Genomic DNA, 16,134 nt, shown 5'->3' with positions numbered 1-16,134 from the left:
GAAGACAGCTACAGTGTCACATATATAAAATAAGTAAATATATTTTTAAAAAATTCCAGAATTCTCACTACAGAAACCTCCACTGAGCTCAAAAGCTGTCTGGATGGTCCTTCAATGATGGCTCCTGTGCAATGGTCTTTTCTCTCTGTATCTTCTACCTGGAGTTCAGATGACTCTGTGGGGGAGAGAAGCCAGGGATGGCATCTGTGGATAGATGTGGCCTCACAGGGTAAGAAAATAATCAAGTCCCCAGTGAGGACCCTGGACCTCTGTGTGGATAACCTGTGAGGCTGTACTGTGCTGCTCAGATGACTGGGTCTCTCCATTGCTCTTTCTCAAGCTAGACAAGGCAGATGGCTCTTCTAGGATTCCCACCACACTCTCTGTTTACCTCTCCCCCTTTGTCCCCTTGTGAATCCTAGAGTCTCTGCAGGCATTTAGGGGTCCAGAACCTTCCCCTCACTTGCTTGCCCTAAGCACCTTCTAACCTCTGGATATCTCCACTCTCCACAGCTGCCATTCTCCACAGTCTGACTGCTCCACGACGCCTTTCTGGGCTGCACTGGGGGGTTGTGAAGTCCACTGAACTTCCAGGTCGGGGACCGGACAGACTCCTATGGCAACATGTCCTGCTGTTTTGATTGGAGGGACAGAGGGATGTGTGGTTATGCCAGTAAGCAGTGACATCAGGCAGACCCATGACATCATTCCCTAGGCATCGATGCCTGAACAGGTCAGACCTCTCTGAACCTGTTTTCTTGCCTGTAGTTGGGAAAGCGTTCTGGAAATGTGGGCTTGGCCTGCTGGCCCCAAGGGCCCCAGTCTTACTCATTCCAGTGTGCAAAAACATAGCACAACAGTCAGCGAGTCCTGACACACCCTGGCCTCTGCCAGTCATGTGGATTGACCCATGGCAGTGATGCCCCAAAGAGGTCTGTGTGGTGTGCTTAAATGAGGCTGTTGATATCTCTCAGAATCAACACAGAGAGTTTTTGCCAGAAGTAAAAATAACAAAACACACTCATGCACACATGCACATGCACACGTACACCCATACATGTACCCCTCCTAGGGTGCACCTTGCTCTTTGTCTTTCTCTTTCTTTTTACCTACCTACCTTTCTTTATTTATTTCTGTCTGTCTGTCTTTCTTTCCTTCCTTCCCCTCTCTCTCTTTCCTTTCTTCCTTTCTCTTTCCCCTTCTTTCTTCCTTCCTTCCTTCCTTCCTTCCTTCCTTCCTTTCTTTCTTTCTTTCTTTCTTCAGGCAGGGTTTTTACTGCATTGCGTAGCCTTGGCTATCCTGGATCTCACTCTATAGGCAGACTGGCCCCAAACTCAAATAGACTCCCCTGCCTCTGCTTCCTGGTTGCTGAGATTAAAGGTGGGCACCACCACCGCCTGTCTTCTGTGTGTTTGCTGACTGAACAAAACCTGTCCTTGCCAGCCGCAGGTTGAGTGAGCTGCAGGGACCTGGAGATAAAGCACGGGCCTTGTGTAAACTTTAGGTTTCTCTGCTCAGTGTCAGCTCTCTCTCTCTTACTATGTGCTGGAAAATGTTTTGAGGTCTAGATTCTGGGGCTGTTCTAAGCTAGAAAAGAAGATCTAGAACCCCTTGGCTTCCAAAGCCACCCCACTTCTACTCCTCACCTCCCTCTCCCAGGGAGCAGAGCCCTGTCTCCCACCTACCAGGGCACATTTGGGGAAGAAGCTCTTGAAGAACAGTGGATCTGGAGACTGGAGAATGCAGAGGTAAAACTGGCAGAAAGAGATCTTTCTGGAATCTGGAAAGGCAGAAGCACATGTCCTGGGAGAGAAAATTCCTCACGGTCTCAGAGGGAAGGCCTGTGCTGTCCGAGGGAAGTTGGACCCCCCAACTGACAAAGCCCCCTTTGTCCCTCCCCTCAGAACACTGTGCAACTGTCTCCTCCCTCAGAAAACTACCCATGTTTGGCCAGGGGTTACACCGATCTACTTGCTCTTCTGCTCTGAGAAGATTGCCTGGGCCTAGCCAATGCCAACAGGTCAAAGGTGAGGAGGGAACATCGCAGATGGAGGTCACCTAATTTACCAGCAGGTCTTTGGCTTCTACCAACCCAAAGGCTGACAGTATCTTACCCTAGGGTAGAGTTTCCCCTGCTTCACTGCAGCCGCCCACCAGATGTATCTACCAAGATTTCTTTGTTTTATTAGTAGAAAAACTTCATCAAACTATCCCCATTTGGGACCATGGTATTTGTGTGGCAATCTGAATCTGTTCCTAGGCCATGTTGACTCAACTTGGACTCCAGAATTGACCCTCTCTTCCTCCCTTTGAGGTGAGGGTTGTGTTTTTGCACCCATCAAAACCCAGTTTCTCGGCCACTGGGCTGAGGTATCATCGATCTGGGCTCTTGCTTCCTCCATCTTTGGGCACCCAATCAAGGTTTTTCACTCCTTCACTACGTTTTGAGAACTAGCCTCCCAAAACCTGCCGGGAGGGTGTGGCACTTCCCTTGCTTGGGACACTAACGGATCAAGAGCATACCAAGAAGAATTTGTTTCTGTTTCTGAAAAGTGGGATTTCTTTTTCTGGTGACAGAAGATAAACATGTTTAGTGCAGACACTTTGGATAAGATATAAAAAGTATACAAAACAAAAAACAAAATGATAACCGGTCCTGCCATCCATCCTATTGGTTCCAAGACAGGACAGACTCCTTTCTGCTTTTTATTTTATTTATGAGTACATATATGTCTGTGTGAGTATACACACACGGGTGTGTGTGTGTGTGAATGTCCACGGAGGCCAGGAGAGAGTCTCATATTCCTTGAAAGCTGGGGATACAGGTTCCCAGGAACCATCTGCTGTGTGTGCTAGGACCAGAACTCTAGTTCTTCTGATTAAGTGGCAAGTATTCATAACAATTGAGCCATCTTTACAGCCCTCTGCCATTTTACATACGTGCATCCTGGTGTGCATGTGTGCGTCACTTACATAAGGAGCCCAAAGAAGTCACAAGAAGGCATTGGATTGCCTGGAATCGGAGTTACAGGTGGCGTGAACTGCTAGGAGGGTGCTGAGAATGGAACCAGGGTCCTCTGCAAGGGTAGTGAGTGCCCTTAGTGACGGGTCCATCTCTCCTGCTCAACTCCTCTCCCATTTAAAAAAAAAAAACAGGCTGTGATTTCCTTGAAGACATAATTCATGCACAACAGGAAGACTGACTCCCCATGGTGATGACTCTCTTGGTTTGGTGTGTATGAGACCGAGTGTACAGGTGTATCAGTCAGCTATTGCTGTGTAACAAGCACACACACACACACACACACACACACACACACACACACACACTGGTTTTTTCTCTAACCAAATGGTTTAGGTAGATGAAGTCTGTTCCATTCTGCCCGCATCTTCCTGGGAGCCCCTGCTCCCTGAGGCATTTCTCAGCATGGTCAAGCTCATGGTTACTAACACACCCCATACAATCATGTATTAACTGTCTGCTATAGCCAGAATCCAATAACATCTTATTGGACAAAGGAAGTCATGTTGTTAACCCAAATTCCGAGTTGGAAAAACAAACTGTCTACCAGGGAGTTCAGGCCAAACATGAATTTACACACGGTCACAACAGGATGGCAACCTTGGGCCAATAATTCAAACTATCATGAGAGGTGGGTTTAATCATAACCAATCACAAGGGGCTTGCCTCTCGGTGCAGGCAAAGTGAAAAGCATACCAAGAACTAAGAGCATCCAGAAAGATGCATTGCCTATAGCAGGTCTGCAGAGCACAGGAGTTATTTCTGAAGCGGTGGCATCTTCAAACACAGAAAGGTGGTGAGGGTGGGCCGCCAAGGAGCACATTCCTGGGCATGCTCAGTCTGAGGTCCTAATTTAATGAGGAAAGATGGCAGACACATTTTTGGGAAGTGCTTCGAAGCATTTTGAAGAACCAAAATTGGAAAATGGGTGGAAGAGAAATGGGCGCATAGGCCAGAGACCACCGTGCCAACCTGTATTGTTAAGCAGGTTCCACAACTGGTTTTTAAACTCTGTGGAACACACAGCTTTCTAAGAGGGGGTTTCCTATCCAGGTGATTGACAGGACCATTTGGATTAACTTTAAAAGGGGGAGGGGACAGCTGTCTTGGTTTTTATCAGAAACCTATAGGTAGACAGTATTTTTTTTTTGCAGGCTGTTTAGAATGCTCTCTTCAGAATCAGAGATACAACTCAGGTTCCATTTTTTAAAATTACTTTTTCAATTTTAAGATTTATTTATTATATATAAGTATGCTTTTGCTGTCTTCAGATACACTAGAAGAGGGCATCGGATAGTTGTGAGCCACCATGTAGTTGCCGGGATTTGAACTCAGGACTCCTGGAAGAGCAGTTAGTGCTCTTAACCACTGAGTCATCTCTCCAGCCCTTACTTTTTCTTTAGGTGGGAGCATGTGTGTGTACCCTGGCACACATGTGGAGATCAAAGGACAGCTTACAAGAGTCAGTTTTCTTCATCCACCCTGTGGGTCCAGGCGAGAGAATGCAGGTCATCCAGCTTGGTGGCAAGTACCTGCTCTGGTTTGACTGTTCCGGTTTGATAAGTACCATGGCCAAAGGAACCTGTGGAGGAAATGGTTTATTTGGGTTACACTTCCACGTCACGGTCACACTGCTGAGGGAAATCTGGGCAGGGACACTCCTCATCGATTTCCTCCCAGGCTCCAGTTGGACTCTTACACAGCCCTGATTCACCTGCATCAAGATGGTACCTCTCACAGTGGGCTAGGCCCGTCAAGAAAATGCCCCAAAGACAAGCCCACAGGCCAATCTGAGAGAAGCTATTCATCACTCAAGGTCCCTCTTCCCAGCTGGGTCAAGTTGACCACAGAGACAAGCATCACAGCACCTTTACCTGCTGAGCCACTTGTTGGTCCCTCAGACCCCATTCAGTGCCCCGACGACATCAGTTTCCGGCATTACGAGCTGTTATGAGGGAAGGGTGCATATTCCATGACCTCGAGTCCATTGATATTTGACTAGCTACCTAGCGCTAGGATCTCAGATCAAACTGCAGACCAAAAGAATTATGTAAACAGAACCACCGTGTCGGAGAGCTCATCGCAGAAACATTCACGCAGTAGCTCAGTTTGTATTTTATACAGCATGTTTCTAGGCCATCCTTAGTTAATTTTGAGATTTGCTTGACTCACCCGTACCAGTTTGATTTTGTTTATTTTTGTGAGTTTGGGGTCCTGGGGCTGAATGAAAACATGAAGACTGAAAAATGAAGTAGACACCACCATCTGCCTCTCTCTGCTTCCCCAGAGCAGACACACTGTGACCGGCTTCCCCACACTTTTTCCTTTCTCTGATGCCTGCAGCCCTGCAGTGAGCCCCCGCACACCCGCACATAAGCTGCCGTTGCTACTATTTTGTCAATAAACAAGAGAAGCAACTAACACTATTCACCGTGGCCTTGGGACTCAAGTCCAAACCTTGTCCTTGGCCTGCTGTTGGGGTTCTTCAAAGTTTACCCTCTTCTCAGGCAGCCATGATGGCCTTGGCCCTTTAGGCCTCTTGAAGTATCTGTCCCAGTGTCTTGGCCACTTTTTTTTTTTTTGGCTCCTCCCCAACTTCTTCCTTCTGAGATTCATGCAAGAGGATGGTGTCCTCCTTCCTTTGACACTCAGCCTCCTCCACTGTTCTCTGTCTTGAATGACACATGCAGCCTTCCTCTCCCCCTGCTACAGAACTCCCTTCCCGTTCTGCCCAGTGGTGACAGCCTGTTGCAATATCCTCTTCAACCCAAATAAACCCATTCAATGAAAACACAACTCAGTAATTAGGAAAACAAGTTGCTCGTCTATTTTGGGCAAATTTACCACTACACTCTCTATTCTGCTCCTGGGAGATCCCTTATAACCTGCCATCCTCTTATTCCCGTTCCTTCCTCTCCTTCTCCTCCTCCTCTTCCATTTTACTCCCTGACTCCTCCTCTTCCATTTCCTCTCCCTTTCTCCACCTCCTATCCCTGCCCAATCATGTATTGACTTAACATAAATCTACAACAGCCCACTGTCATTCCCCACCCACCACCACACACAACTCTCCATGGCAGCTAGCTCACGGGATGCTCTTCACCACCCTCCCCCATCAGGACTGTGGAGTGAACATTACAGCCGAGGTACAGCAGCCTGTGGCTTCCTGGAGACACATGTCCCCAACTCTAAAGGAGGCCTTTCAGGCTCTCTGTGTATGTGGGTGATTCGCCTCCCTACCCAACTTAAGGGTAGGAAACCAGCTCAGAGAAGGGCCTTCTTCTGCCAGGCCTTCTGAGGGCTGATATATTCCCAGCGGTGGGAAGACACTCTGTGTGGGAAGCTTCTAGGGGACCTGTGATCAGAGCACCTACAAATCTAGTCCCGTGTTAGCTCCCCGGCCTTTGTGGCTCAAGCACACCCCCACGAATCTGGTGACATGGAGACCCCTCCACATTCCCCATGACTGATATTTCTAACAGACAAACCATCAGAAACATGTATCAAGAGGCCACAGTCACAGCAAGAAAGGTTGTCCTTGAACCCAGAGGTGACAGGCCACATAAATAGAGTCCCTACCCTGCTAATGCCACCAATTCCCTTTCAGCCTACCCCCAGGCACTTGTGACAAGACCCCTGTATGTGTAACAGCACCTCAAATCAGGCAGGCTCCAGAACCTTGCCTGCCCTCCTGTTGGCCCAGTCCCCCCAAAGTTCATATGACTTCCTCCTTGTCCTCTTGCTCTTCCTCCTCCTCCCTTCCCTCCCTCCTCAGAGGAAAAGGAGGCAGAGTCAGGGGGCTCATGGTGATGCCTGGGACCTAGGCCAGCGCACATGGGAGCTCTCAGGACTGGGTGCTGGAAAATGGGGTCCTAGAGCTCACACCTTTGGGGATGTCCTCAGGGCTGTGCTATACTGTCTGAGCCTTTGATCTTAGAAGCTGTTTCCTGACAGCATCCTTGGGCTTCATGAGTAGCAAGCTCATTCTCTGGGTCTCCATTTTGCCTGATATAAATTCCTGAAAAGGAAAATAAACCTCTCAGCTGCCAGTCTGTCAGCCCAGACACCCCTTCCCAGGGGTCACAGCAATGACAAACAAGGGGGGGGGATCTACAAAGGATCAGGCATCAGCAACCCAAGGCAAATGCAAGAAAGCAGCTCAGAAGGAGCTAGTGTCTTATCAGAAGTTACATAGGCTGCTAGTGTTAGAAGTAGATGACCAAGAGTCTAGATTCTGACACTTCCTATGCTTTGTTCAAAAGCCAAACTGCACTGAGCATGGCTGACCCACACTGAACATGGCTGACCCACACTGAACATGGCTGACCCACACTGAACATGGCTGACCTACACTGAACATGGCTGACCCACACTGATCATGGCTGACCTACACTGAACATGGGTGACCCACACTGAACATAGGTGACCCACACTGAACATGGGTGACCTACACTGATCATGGCTGACCCACACTGAACATGGGTGACCTACACTGAACATGGCTGACTCACACTAAACATGGCTGACCCACACTGAACATGGCTGACCCACACTGAGCTTCCCTCCCTGAGGAACATTCATATCTCCCGCCCCATCTCCAGCTATCCCTAACTCAATGTTGGCTGCATTTGGATGCATGGGTGGACTGGTGTCAGTTGAGGGACTGATGGAGACCCACTGGCTTGTGAGGTGTCACAGGAGAGGCTTGAGATTCCCTGACTCCACCAAGTTATTGGAAAGATGGTGAAACGAACATGTGGCAGCCATTTAGACACATGCACCTTACCCAGAAGTCACACACTGGCTATAATAGGAAGGTGTTGCAAAAACCCTAGGGCCTGACAATTACAGGAATGGCTGCCCTGAGCTGAGCCGCAGAGCAGCCTGGGAGAAGGCCTTCACCAGGCAAGTCTTGCTCACTGCTACTGCTGCTTCTGGGCACTCAAGATGTGCAGAGGGGAACGGGAGTCTAATGCTTCTATTGAGCTAAGGTGGGTCTGTGCTTAAGATGGCAGACAAGACGGGTCCGTCAGCTGCTGGGCACTGGGTCACACTGCTCCTAAAAACCCACTCTCGACACCAGACTTGTCCTGACAGAGGAGCAAGCACTTCACAACCTTGACTCCACTACAGATCAACAGCAATGTCAAGACGGCGTGGCTTTGGTACAAGAGGAGTCAGACAACTCAAAGGGACAGCATCCAGAGGCTGGGTTAACAGAAGGGGGCTAGCATCGCCTCTGAAAGGCGATGGAATGATCTCGTATTTAAACAGTACAATTTTGACGGGCAGCATTAAGGGCATACTTAAGGGAGGTGCATTTTTAACCTATGTGAATGTTATCTCAAAAAAGCTTTAAAGAAATAAATCCAAGCCTTGCCATTGGTTGAAGTCAGTCAGATATTTTTCATTGCTGTAGTGATGGCATCTCAGTGGGGGTGGGGCAGGAAGTGAAAAGTGGTAGCACATGGTACTTGGCTGAGCCCCAGAGGAGGGAGTCGAGGCTCCTCCAGTCACTAGTACGCCCAACTCTAGTACAGACACATGCATATTCCTGTGTGTCCTCTGGTGTGCAAGGTGATGATGATGTTGGGGCCTAGGACTTCAGCCTGGTTATGGCCAGATGCAACGGCTTTGTCTCTCAGCTTTGAGAGAAAGATGTACTGCAGGATGTAATGGTATGTTTTTGCCAGCCCAGCACTTGGTCAGCAAAGCAGGAAGTCTGTGAATCCAAGGCCAACCTGGGCTGCATACTGAGACCATGTCTTAAAACACAAGGTGGGGAGGGCGGGCAGAGGGTCTCTACTCTGGTGCCCAGCACCCCCTCTGCCCCTTGTTTGGAAAACAGAAGCCTCCAGACTGGATTTCAACGCTGGTGTCTTTTAAGCACAGGTCCCCAAGGGCCATGTCAACTCTGGCTTGGGAAGGCTCTGCCTTTGCCTCTTGGCACAGACTGATCCCTGTGCTGATTCCAAGGGCCCTCCTGACTGGCTTTGGAGATAGAAGGCAGATATGTGGGGCTTTGTGGATCGTGGATGATGAAGGGGAAAGTCAGAATATGTTTCTCAGACCAGGAGAGGCCTTTCGATGCCAAAATCCCAGGTCCTCGGTTAAATCTCTGTGTTGAGCGCAGCCAAGACATGACCAGATCACCAGGATGACCAGAATAGCTCACAGAGATACTCAAACACTACTGTGCCCACTGCGAGTGCTGCATAGGTTTGAGTAAAGACCCAATGTCATGCCAGGCTTCAGGGGGACTGGCAGGTCCTGGCTATAGGAATTAGCAGAGCTAGCCTCAGTTTTCCCATCTGAAGGCAAACATCTGCCCATCCTGAAGGATGCCTGTGGAGGCAGATGGCCACCGAGGAGGGATAAGTGGGATGTACGGGCTCTGCGTCTCCTGTCTGTATGTGTCCGTTTATCTGACTAGGTCCGTCTGCATTCCATGAGCTTATACACGTGTGTGTTTGTATCTGTATTTACATATCTGTCTCTAGGTGTCTCTGTGTCTGTCTGTCTGTCTGTCTGTCTGCCCCCCCCTCTGTGTGTGTGTGTGTGTGTGTGTGTGTGTGTGTGTGTACGTGTGTGTGTAGTTGTATATTGGGGTGATGCTGGTTGCCGGCTAACTGGATTCACATTGTAGCTTCTAGTATGTAAATATGTATCAAATATCAAAGCTAGATTGTATATCAAAGAGATAGCAAATGTCCCTTCTGGAAAGGGGACACTGGCTTCGGATAGCTGTCTGTGCCACCTCTGTCCTTGACATCTCTTCTGCAGCTGCCAGTCAGATCTTCAGGCACTGGGGAGAGGGGAGGAGTCATCTTGGCTCAGCAGACTCTTTAGGATATGCACACAGCTTGCTTCTGCCCAGAGAAGTTCCGTGCCACTATCGTGTGGGTGGGTGGACACTCAAGGCCCTGAAAGATGCAGGGCAAGGTCAGAGTTACATCCTTGGCACTGACTGAGGCTCAGGACACTGGCTTTGGGGCTATCCTAGGCAAACAGACACCAGGATGTGATTGGAAAGACACAGAGCTGACAAAGTGGTCTCCTTTTTCCCATGTTAACTTGCAAACGAGAATAGTCTAGCTGAGATGCTTCCTAACACTTGGTAATAAGCCATAGTTTCACTCAAAGTTCTGAACTCACCATCAGGAGTGAAGAGTTATAAGGAACTAAACAATCGGGTTTTAGGTAAAGACAAATATATTCCTGAGTACTGTGGGAAATTCCAGTGTGGACTCAGGATGCCCTCCAAAGAAAAGCTACCAGGTGGCGCAGTTCCCAATTACTACCACTAGGGGGCAGAGGCTCTGCAAAGATATCATTCTAGTCTTGAACTAACCCAGTTGCCAGCCTTCCTTGTGGCTCCTGGTGGGAGTGTAACTGGGCAGTTTCTCCTACCTGCCACCTCCTCACTCTGGCAACAATTCTCCTCACTATGAGATAACCAGAAAGAAGAAACTGGGGAAGCAATATTTTCTTTAACTCTTTGAATGCAGTTGCTGTTTGGCATCTCCCAAGAGCCCCTGTCCTACTGTGTGTGACACGTAAGGAAGCAAAGGCTCAGGGAGGGTACAAATAAGTCACACAGACTGTCAGAGATTGGTCTTGGACTGAAAACTGCAATGGTCTAAGAAAACAGCCTTATCTAGACTCTCCCCAGGTACAGAGCAAGGGGTCTCCAATTCTCTGGTCCAGGGGAAGTAGTTTAGGCTTTAGATATCAGGTATGGCATAGTGGTTCTTTATTAGAGACTCCAGGCTCTGGAAGATGGCCTGTTCCATCTGAGAGAAGGGCTCCTGGAGATGCTGGGCATCCTGGATGACTGTGAGAGCTTGCCACGGTGATCCACCATGGTGCCCATAGGGGATAACTGCGATTTTGCCCCCATCTCTGCAACCTGTGGAGATGGAGCCAAGTCAGATGGATAGATGATACCTTCAGCAGCTACACCACCAGAATATAGAACCCTGGTGCTGAGTGGAGCTAGGCAGTCAGGCCAGGTTTACTCCAGGACTGTGGGGGGGCAAAGCCAGCGGCTCTCTGACTGCACCTCTACTTCCTGCATTCTCAACAGAAGCCTGGACACAGGACATACCACCCGATGGCTGGGGACACTGTGGGAACATAATATCATACAAGCAGGAGAAGACTGGGGAGTTGAGCATAGGAATGTCCTGTCTGAGGGAGCAGGTTCCGCAGGTGCAATAGGTGTCTGTTGCAAGACACATGACCGTAGCTCAGCACTCAAGGACAAATCCTGCCCATATCTCCCACTAATCCTTGAATTCAGAAACTTTTCATCACGAGCCTGGTATGCAGTTCTGTGGCGCCTCATCTAACCCCATCTGCCTTCCGGGGCCATTTCTCTGCTGAGCCCTGCCAGAGGTCACCTCTGACACCTCGTCAACTCCAGGGAAGAGGTGGGATTTCAGAGCCCATTCCCTACATCAGAACCTTCATTGTGGCTATAAAATCAGATGGGGGTTGGTGCCCCAGCACACCACTGCCAGCCTGCTTGGCTGACCTTAGACAAGATCTTTATCTACCCTCTTTGTGCCTCAGAGCTCATGAGAAGATCTGAGAGAGCCTATCTAACATAGAGTAAATATTATACATGTTCTGGTTTTGTTTCTGTTGCTGCGATAAGCATTCTGTCCAAAACTAAAACAAAACAAACAAACACCCAACAGGTTACAGTTCATCATTGGCCAAGTCAAGGCAACAAGAACTTAAAGCAGTCACAGCATATCTGTAGTCAGGAGCAGAGACGTGAAGACATGAATGGTTCCTTCCTTGATTACTCAGTTGAGCTCAGTTAGCTTTCTCTACTCTTAGATAGTTCAGAACTTCTTGTCTAGGGAATTATGCTGCCCACAAGGGGCTGTGCTTTCCCACATCAATTAAAACAACCAAGACAACCCCCCACAGAGATGTCTTCAGGCCAGCCCGATGCAGCAGACAATTCATCAACTGAAGCTATCTTCCCAAGTGGTTTGAGGTTGCATCAAGTTGACAATTACAGCTAGCCATCACAACAACAATTCTTATTTTTGATGGTGTTGGAATAATTATATAAATATGAGTTCTATGTACATTTATTTGTATAGCTATGTATGTACGTATGTATGGTACATGCATGCATGTGCGCGTGTACATGTGTGTGTGTGTGTGTGTGTGTGTGTGTGTGTATACACATAACCTCTTTGCTGTATAGAAAGAGAAGTCAAGAGCCTGAGACCAGCCCTGCAAGAGGTTGCAAGCTATTACTACTAGGGCAGCCTAACCCAGGCACCTGAGCCCTTATCCCCTTATCTATTTATGGTAGCATCAGCATTTGTGTGTCCCCACTCAGAGCTGAGCAGCTGGCTGCTCACAGAGACACACATTCAGAGTCCCCTGGCCAGCCAGGATAGTACTGGGTACCCGGCACAGCATGAGTTTCAGTCTTGACTCCCCAGGGAACACCCAAGCCAGATATTCCAACAGGCAGGTGAGTGTTCGGGGGTTAAGGGCTGGATAATGTCTGCCTTGTGCCCACAATGGCTGAGGTAGGATCTCAGAGGAACCACTAAGCAAGCCACATGAGCCACTGTGGTCTCTGCTTTCTTACTCACTTGAGCCTGGAAAGGGAGGGAAAATCCCATAGTGAAGCCTCCAAGCCACCATGGGTGGAGTTCCTCTGGGACTCTCCGTTAACATTCCTTCTTGGCTCCGCCCCACAGTTACCTGGCAACAGCCATGTATGCCTGACTCACTATAAAAGGGGCTGTTTGCCCCCACCTCTCTTTTTTGTTCTCTTTTTACCCTCTGTCCCTTCTCTCCCCCTTCCCCTTCCCCCTCTCTCCAGGCGTTCATGGTTGGCCTCTGCTCCTCTACTCTGTCTGTCTGTCTGTCTGTCTGTCTCTACTCCCTTCTCACCTCCCCTCCGCATGCCTTAAATAAACTCTATTCAGTACCATACCCATCTATGGCTGGTCCCTCAGGGGGAAGGGATGCCTCAGCATGGGCCTGCAAAGGCACCCCCTTCCTCCTCACCACACCGCACCTCCACCAAACATCCCTGGATTCTCTTTTCTTTTTTATTACACGTAACACTCAGAGCTGCTGGTGACACCGAGGGAGCTTTGCTTTAGGAAGCTGCTCACAGCTAGGATGTGGTGGCTATGGGTTTGAGGCTAGCCTGAACTAACTACACAGTGAGATGGGACTAGCTTGGGCTATAGTGTCTCAACAATAAAGCCAAGTTCTGAGATCAAAGCAGGGCTGCCAATGTAGGAGTGTGCCCCTCTCCCTTCAGCCCCCCCCCATCTTGATTTACTTTAAAATTCAGTCCCTTCCTTGGCCTCAACTTCCTTGGATGGTTTTTCCCTGCAGAAAAACTAGGGAAAGTACTAGGGAAAGGGGCAAGGCAGGGACATGGCAGGGGCAGGAGCACAGCAGATGCAGGGTAAGGCAGGGGCAAGACAAGGGGCAAGGCAAGGGGCAAGGCAGGGCAGAGGCTTGGCACAGCCACAGCAGGAGGGGAGCAGAAGCAGGGCCAGAGCAAGGACGGGGGCAGGGCAAATCAGCTCATGCTTGGCTCGTAACCAGCTAAGCTCCTGCCACAGCATCTGTGTGTCTACCTCCTCATCTTCAGGATTCCCTTGGACTGCGTATGTGGCCAACCGCAGTGTATCTCACCACCCCAAGCAACGCTGAAGCCAAGCAGGAGCCATATAGCCTAATCAGTGATGGTGGTGACTTCCTCTCTGGGTCCTCCTAGTGAGTGGTCTCTGGGGGCCAGGTTTATCTTTTCTCCTTCACAGAAGGGGAATCAGAAACTCAGCGATGGACAGCGACCAGCCCAAGGTCACATAGCAGGGTTGAGTCTGGACTCACTAAACCTAAGTCAATGGCATTACTGTTGTCCCTGCACCGTAACTGGCACACCGTAACTGGCACTGCCTCATCATTCCTAACTGTAGCATCTAGTACCTAGGGGACTTCTAACAGGTGCTGACTTCCAAGAAAATTCAGAAAGGACTGTCAGGCTGAGGGCAAACTAGTTCAGAGAGAAGCCAGGCTCCACTGTCTCTGTCTCTGACCGTCCACCCACACACCAGCTCATCTATTGCCAGTCGGCTTGTGGGGTGCCCAGTGAGCCTGGGGGAGATCAGAACAAGGCCACCTGGAGCCCATTCATGGCTAAGCCTGTCCCACACAATCTTGTTGTTGGTGCCTGGGTCCATGATGAAAAGGAATTTCTGGTGTGGGCACACACCCACCTTTGGTACTGTGGTGGTTCCCTGGTGAAAATGGGGCCCTGCCTAGAATGCTTTCTTGCCACACTGGAGAAAAGCCAGAAGAGCTGTTTGAGAGCGCCAACCTACTTTTTTCTTTTCCTTTAGAGCAGGCCCCAAAGAGTCCACAAGAGGGCGATAGCATGCTTTACCAGATCCCAGCAGGATACCCAGCCCAGGACAGCAATCTCTTCCTCTGATCTGGGAAGCAGCTCCCTGGGAAATGTGCTGCTTGGAGCTTGGATGAACATCCCGACCTGGGTGGCTTTTACCAGCTCCCTGGGTGGTCTAGACCCAGACCTCCTTTTTACTATCACGTTTAGGGTTCCCAATGTACTCTAAAATCCTAATTGTAGGGAGACAGCGAAAGGGTCATGTGGGAGCTGTGGTCAGGAAGGAGGGAGAGCAGGGCATTTTGGGAACCAAGAAGGGAAACCAGTCCCTAAATGTCCTGTTACTGTTCTCAGGGTCCCGAGGCTGTGGATACCTGCGCGTGCTTCCCATGGGACCAAGGGTTTCTCAAGCATGTGAAGGCCACAGACCAGTCAATTTGAGATAGACAAGTCTTCTTGGATTCACCTGAGCACACTGGGTGCTTCAACAACCTTTTCTGAGGAGTCAGTGAGGCTGGAGAATGGGTTTCTCGTGCTGAGAGAGCAGGGGTAGTGGGCAAAGACCATGGCAGCTACAGCAGCTGAGAATGTACCCTGCCAATGTTGGGCAGGACAAAGGACCAGAAGAGCTCTGTCAACATGCTGGTGAATTTTGGACAGTGTCTCCCTGGGGCCTCTAGATAGGAGCTCCAGCTGTGACCTTGGCCTTATGAGGCCCTGAGAAATGGCCAACATCAAGCCCTCCCAGACTGTGGGCCTGCAGTCTAGGTCTAGGGAGAACCCCGTGAGACACACTAAGAATTCAAAGCCTAGAGCTTTTGTGTCTCCAGACACAAACAGGTGGCCGTGGGAGAAGCAAGGTCAAGGTGAGCTTTGAGGCTCTTGTCTAACCTGTCTCAGTTCCAAACACCCCAGAGCCTGGAGAACATTCAGATCTGGCTGAAATCTGGGGCCTGTCTGGGGCAGGTGGGAGACAGGAGGGCCACCCACATGCTCAGCTGGGCATACATAGCCCTGGAAACTGTATGCTTAGGACCTCTACTCTCTGAACAGCATCATCCTAGGGAGGGGCTTTGGGACCCTAAGACTGATACTCTTGGCTGCTATACTTCCTGATGGCATTCCCGGTACTGATATGGCTGTGTATTGCTCATCAGCTCAGTTCCTGCCCAGTCTGTGATTGCTATTATATTTATATTATATATTATAATTCCTATTATGGTGTATAATATACACACAGTATATTCCTATTATATTGTGTGTAGCTGCCTGTATCCCCGACCTGTAAACGTGGTGCTGGGCCTCAGCCAAGGTCAATCAGCCAAGGTCAAGGAGCTAGCTGACTCTAGGCAACATTTTGACTCCCTGCCATCTGCTGCATTGGTTGCTAGACCTCTGTTTGGCTGAGGATAGAGCTGGGCTCTGCACACTGTAGGTAGTTTACAGGGGCTACCCTCAGCCCACCTCCTGCTCTCCATATGAACTGGGACAAACTGCAGTGCAGAATTAAGGTCCCATGGGCATGAAGGAACCATTAGACCAGAGGCACAGGGTCTGAACACCAGCCACAGGCTAAGAACTGACCCTTGCCCTCTCTCCTCATGGACCAATCCAGAGAGGGATGTGAGTATCTCCTGTATGTCTGGTGAACATAGAAGATACTAGATGCCTGTCCTTGTCCCCTCACCTTGACCACTGGGTACTTCCA

Source organism: Micromys minutus, assembly GCF_963924665.1.
Source record: "Micromys minutus genome assembly, chromosome: 1".
In the NCBI taxonomy this organism is placed as follows: Eukaryota; Metazoa; Chordata; class Mammalia; order Rodentia; family Muridae; genus Micromys; species Micromys minutus.
The sequence above is the reverse complement of the archived record's forward strand: the minus strand, read 5'-3'. Positions refer to the sequence as shown.